General features: G+C 35.0%; 1 protein-coding gene across 2 annotated transcripts in view; it reads left to right on the top strand.

The window, feature by feature from the left end:
* The first annotated feature begins 4,400 nt into the window (after window positions 1-4,400).
* LOC102808969 (ankyrin and armadillo repeat-containing protein-like) overlaps window positions 4,401-6,257 on the top strand; it is a 43,538-nt gene continuing 41,681 nt past the window's right edge. For both annotated transcript variants that reach the window (XM_085501177.1, XM_085501176.1), the window contains exon 1: window positions 4,401-4,564. The gene's annotated coding sequence lies outside the window, so the exon portion shown is untranslated. The remainder of the gene's footprint in view (window positions 4,565-6,257) is intronic.

Below are 6,257 nucleotides of genomic sequence, written 5' to 3'. Positions count from 1 at the left end.
AGGACAAATTAATAAAAAATTCCGGTTTCATTGTTTTATTGTACAGGTCAAGGGCGTTCAGCAAAACTTGGGTGATCGATCTGAGAATGCCTAACTTTTTCTACAGAGGGCGCTTTTCAAAATGGTCGCCAAATTACCTATTTTTGACAATATCTCTGCTCTTGGGCAGTTTGTCTTGGGGCTCATAGGGAAGTGATTCTGGTGTCTATACCTATGTTTTCAGGTCAAACAATCACGAAAATACCACAGTTGTAGACAATCATACAGTGGGGGAGCTAGGGGAGGGGCAGCCATCATGAATTTCAAAATGGTCGCCATGAAATTGATATATTTTCCTATAATTAACCTATTTCTGATATACATGTATAAACCACAGAGCGTTATAAATTTTTGGTTATACCTATGTTTTCAATGAAAGTCTTAAATGTACATTATTTTTATTTGTTTAAGTATGTATTTAAACCTTAATTCCAAATTAGTGTCAAAATCACCACTGATAGCAAAACATGTTGCTATAATAGATCATTGATACATTATGATGTCATTCAAAAGCATTATAGTCCCAAGTCCATACTCATCATGTTTTTCATCGGCTGAGTTATGAGGATTTTTGCAGTCATCTGTTTTCTGACACTTGAAAAACGAACAGCATTTTACCAGCGGGTTGGCAATGACACGTTACGGAATTCGAAGCACTTTTGACACAATGGCAGACCACAATCCAACGAGGATCATACGATTTCCGTGAAGGAAGAAAGTTTCTACTCTCAATGGATCTAAAGGTGCTGTTCTAATGTTGTCTAATGTTGAGCTGCCTGTCAAGGACGTGCACCGTAGATATGGGGTGTCAATCCCTGAGACGTTGGTGGCAGATTTTGATGTGAAGCTGCTTTTGAGAAGTGAAACTGATACGCTTGAAGTTCCAGAAAATTTCTGGACTTATTTCCAGCATCTAGTACTGCACCAAGTACTGCCTGCTGTTGGATCATTGAAAGAACAAGTGGAGCTGTTGCACCAGTCTATGGGCGAATCATAGACTCCTGCTTCTAACCACACATTCTCTGCACCATTTCCTTCCAAACTATTTCCAGTACATTTTAGCAATGTCTTGAGTGTGTGAAACGTCCCAAGACATGACACAAGACTCTTGGGCGCATGAGTAGGATCTCTTTTGCCATGTCGTATAAATTTAAAATGACTCTCCTCCACTATATAAAAGTCTAAACTAGTGGTATTTTTGGATTATTTGACCCTGAAAACATATGTATAAATGTCTTATTTGAAATGGCAAAAACCAAAATCCGTCACCAAAGTCACAATTCATAGCCTTACTAAACAACAGTGGTCTAGCACTCCATGTAGCAAGGTACCTAAAGAATTGTTTTGAAATAAGACACCAGCCCCAGTGACAATCTTTTTTCACAGTTAAGTTTAACAGTTTGTTTTCTATCTGTTTATAGGATAATAATTTAGTTTTATTTTTTTTCCTCTGTAATGTATCAGCTTAGTTTTTAATTTTTTTTTTTTTATATTTTTTTTAAATATTTTTTTTTTAAATCTTTTATTCTTTCTTAAACATTTGTAACCATTTCCAATTTCTCCGGGGAATGTGTAAGTGTTAATAAAATTATTATTGACCCCGCACATTAGTGATTGGCCTTGGCTAGTTGAAGAGGTTTTTAGAGGGGTGACTCGCTAGAAGTATTCGCCGTGACTGCGGACTTTTCATTCGGGTTTATACAACACTTACATGTCACTGTCTTGTTTGTGTTTGCATAATGTGAAAGAGGGGTTTATTGTCAAAATGTATACGGGTGCTTGTATGCGTATTGAAACTATGCAAAATTTCCAAATCACCAAACTGTACGTTTTGACGACTCGTATGCGATTGTAAGATAATTTTCAGGTACATTTAAAGTGAATTTCATCACTGTGCTTTTTATAAATGTCATACCCCCATATAGTAATTATCGGCGGATTTCTCGAATTTCACAGCTGACTCTTCTCAGGCTTACCAGGGAAACTACTTTTACATTATCATGCCTCGTAACAAAGCAAATCATTCAGGGGAATCTAGACATGTGCCTACCAGGCTACGTAAAAGCATTCTATGTCCCCCTAATGCAACTTAGACTCACCCGGAGTGGACGAATCAGTGCCAACGAGGATCGAAAGCCAACTGTTTAGTCAAAACCCAAGTAGTTAGCCAATTCGCTAGCGAGTTTGCAAATTGGTTGCCCCAATACCTCTGAGACTTGCTGTAATGCAGATATATTGTAAATTACACAGAGGTAACACTACAATACATTTCCCTTTACATTCTCTTGTATTACACAACAGTTCTCTTGTACTTTAGGATAGGATAGGATAGGATAGGATAGGATAGGATAGGATAGGATAGGATAGGATAGGATAGGATAGGATAGGATAGGATAGGATAGGATAGGATAGGATAGGATAGGATAGGTTAGGATAGGTTAGGACAGGATAGGATATTTTATTTTATTTGGCACATACACAATACAGAGCTAGTGTAAAGTCCAAAATAACACAAACAAAATAAGCTAAAACAATTCTAAAACATGAAAAACAAATTTTGCTAGACTACTACAAATAAAAGGATCAGAACTTGAAAGAATCAAAACAAAAACATCCTCTCTAGCTAATAGTTGTAGACTAGGCGCATAAACATAGATAGCTGTAAATAATGATTTTTTTAATTCCCTAATTTTGTCATGATTACATCTGAAAAGGTAATGTTTTTTATCACCAACTTCATTACAGTTACACAAATGACAGAATCTGTCTTCTCTTTTAATGCCTCTATGTCGACCTTTTTCTACTGGTAGCTGATTGGCTAAAATCCTGAATTTGGTTAGAGCATTTCTAAATTTCCTGTTTTTGGTGTTTTCTAAATATTATTCAAATTTAATACAAGATTTAAAAGTGGTATAAGTGCAAAGTTTGTTATTATCTGTTTTGGTGATTTCCTTCTTCCATTTACCAAAGTAAATGTTTTCCATTTTTTCTTTGAACATCTCACCAAAGTCATTCTGATTAAGGTCATCAACTGTAAGCTGTGTAACTTGTAATAGTTGTTTGACATAGATGTACCATGAATCACAACTACTAGACTTGCTAAAATTAAAAGCGGCTTCTAAAATAGAATTGCTTGTTTTCTTACAATGCAATCTTTGAAAATAACTCATTACTGTAGTACAGGCATTGATAATAATTGGATATCGACCCAATTCCCCCCTACAAGCATTATTTGAAGCTTTTCTGTTAACTCCCAAGACTTGTTTGCAAAAATTAATATGCAATTTCTCAATGAGCATTTTATCGCTTAATAATTTGGAAAGTAACTTGTCATTGGTAATTACAAGTCTGTTATTTCCTGTGCCGTAAAATAAATTAAACATAAAACTACCCCAGATATCGGAACTGTAAAGCATAATTGGTTTTACTAATGAGTCAAATAATTTGCCTGCTAACCGCACAGAGTAACAGTCATTGTTATCCCATAATATTCTGTAAATCTTAAAAAGTGCTTTGCGTGCTTTGTCATATAACCAAGCATGGAGGTAAAAAATATCTCTTTTTACCTCCATGAACCAAGCAATACCCACATCAAACTTCCCATTACAATGAAATATAATTCCCAAATAGTTATAGGAGTCAACACATTCAAGTTGAATACCATTAAAATAAAATTGAAAAGTTTTACCCAAATTTTTACCCCAGCTATTGAAGATCATGACATTTGATTTTTTAATGTTAACCTTAAGGTTCCATTTTTGACAATAATTTTCAATGCCATTAATACCACTCTGTAGCCCTTCATGACTAGTTGATAGAAGTAACAGGTCATCGGCATAAAGGATACAATTAAATTTTAGACCATTCAGGTCAACAGGATCAAAATTATTAACTTTGTCACAAATATCATTTACAAAGATGTTAAATAAACTCCGGCTGAGGTTGCAGCCTTGTTTAACTCCCCGATGTGAAACGAAATATGGCGTTACACCACAATTTAATTTAACACAATATTTAGTGCTACTATAAATTGACTTGATGATCTTGTAAAATTTTCCACCCACCCCTAATTTTAGGAGTTTATATAGTAGACCATCACGCCATACCGAATACTTTATGTTTTTCCTGAACTTTATTTGCCCTCATTGAAAATAAAACAGACTCAGGTGACTATAATGCCCTCAACGTTCAATAAAAATTGTGTCTAAGCCGCTTGTGGCGCTTTAAACAGACAAACCTTCAGCAATCGATCACGTGACTTTGGCGCATCCAATCAGAACCCATCATTTAGCTTCCAGGCGGCCCATTTTGTGTTTTATCTACGTCTAAATGCATACACTGTGTTGTCAAGACCGTATGCGAACTGGATGTCAGTATACGTAGGAATCCCCTTGATTGTCAATGTGAATGTGGATCTAAACCTGTAGATTTTGACCAAACTCGGTATGATACGCCTAACGGGTGTGCCACTTTGCCCCAGGGGACTGCCGTACACACAGTAGTCGCGTAGCTACAATATTCACAGGTGAGTAGCTTGGGTAGTCGCATAATACGCATTGTTATTATTTTGTATTCTCGGAGAAAATATAATCTAAGATTGTCGTTACGATCGATGTTTGTTGATTGATCGCGTAAATCTTTGAATCTTGGTCGTCGTTGAAGCGGCGATCTAAACAACGCGTCGTTCGTTGCTTGCCCGGGTGCTTGACACCGACCCTCACAGTCGATGGTTTACGTACAATAAGCATTGACACTGACCAATACAGCACACGATAATAATCAATACTTTGCCGATCTGACAACTAGCTCGTTTTAAAATTGAGAACGATTTCCACACATTATAAACTACCACTCGATGACGGTATTACCACAGTGATCGCAGTGGTGTGTTATATTTCAAAACGTGTTTGTCACGTCTCTGTTTCACGCTTCAATAATCTCAATGGAATTTCCTGCACTGTAATAATGTAGAACAGCGCGTTTGAATATTTACCACCTTGCTACATGTTCGTAGTACTGGACAACCAATTTCAGTCGAACTGTGTGTGAGATCGCAGTTGCTCAGCAAACTATAATTCGACATTCAACTCCAGCCTGGGCTTTTATATTCTCTGGGTGTTATATCAACATGGTAGACAATTATTCTAATAATATCCATTTATCGACAACAATCATTGTTAGCAACTGTCAACTAGTGAATGGTTGCTATGCAAATAACCGATGTAATTTGAGAACATTACGTCTAATTTTTTTTAATTTTTTTATCTATTTCACCACCAGACTTTCTCCCCCAAATTTTTCTGAACATTTTTCTCATATTCTTCAATATTTCTGGAAATGAACCCTAATTTTTTAGCTAACAGACAAAATTTGAGTCAATTTTCAGTTTTCACTCCAAAAATTTGGCTATTTATGTTCAAATCTTTTGAAGGAAAATGCAGACTATGAGCAGGATTATTTTATGAATTTGTGATGAAAACAGGGAACTGGTGGTGAAAAGGTTAAATCCAAGAGCACAATTAATTATGACATTATTATTAACTCCAAATCATACTCCCACAAAGTGAAATCCTAAATGCACTACACTAAGTGGTTTCATTTCTACTTTTATAAATAAAAACTACAACAATGTTGCTGAAATAATTAACTCTTAAAAATTATTTGTTATAATTTTTGAGTAATATTAATAAATTATTTGTTTACTATCAACACTTCAAACTCATTCTTTTAATTTTTATAACAATTATCAATTTAAATAAGAGTTAAATATCATGTTTTCAGCCAAAATTTATTCCAACTAAAATAAACTAATCATATGTACTTGGTCAAAAATACAGGTCATGTATTGTTTTTAATAAATACCGTTAAAAATGAAAATAATTAACACTTGCATTCTTATCTGGGATCCTAATGACTTAATACATATTCGCTATGTTGGCTGCTTATAGGTGATATTAAGGTTTAGCCATTAGAAATTGAGGGTGGGGGTAAATTTATAAAACAAAACAAAAGAATCCTACACTTGGACAAGGAAATAAGACAAAAAAAAAATGATACCGAAATTAGACGCGCATCTCCAATGGAAACATATACATGTATAAACAAAAATCGCATTGGCTGTATACCAAATTTGTTTGTTTTTTTACCGTAGACAAATCTCAGTATTTGCATAAGTGTATATGCTACTTAACCATTTCACCACCAGTTCCCACTTTTCA

Source organism: Saccoglossus kowalevskii, chromosome 7 (genome assembly GCF_978046115.1).
Source record: "Saccoglossus kowalevskii chromosome 7, keSacKowa6.1, whole genome shotgun sequence".
NCBI classification, from domain to species: Eukaryota; Metazoa; Hemichordata; class Enteropneusta; family Harrimaniidae; genus Saccoglossus; species Saccoglossus kowalevskii.
This window is presented reverse-complemented; position numbering and strand designations above follow the sequence as displayed.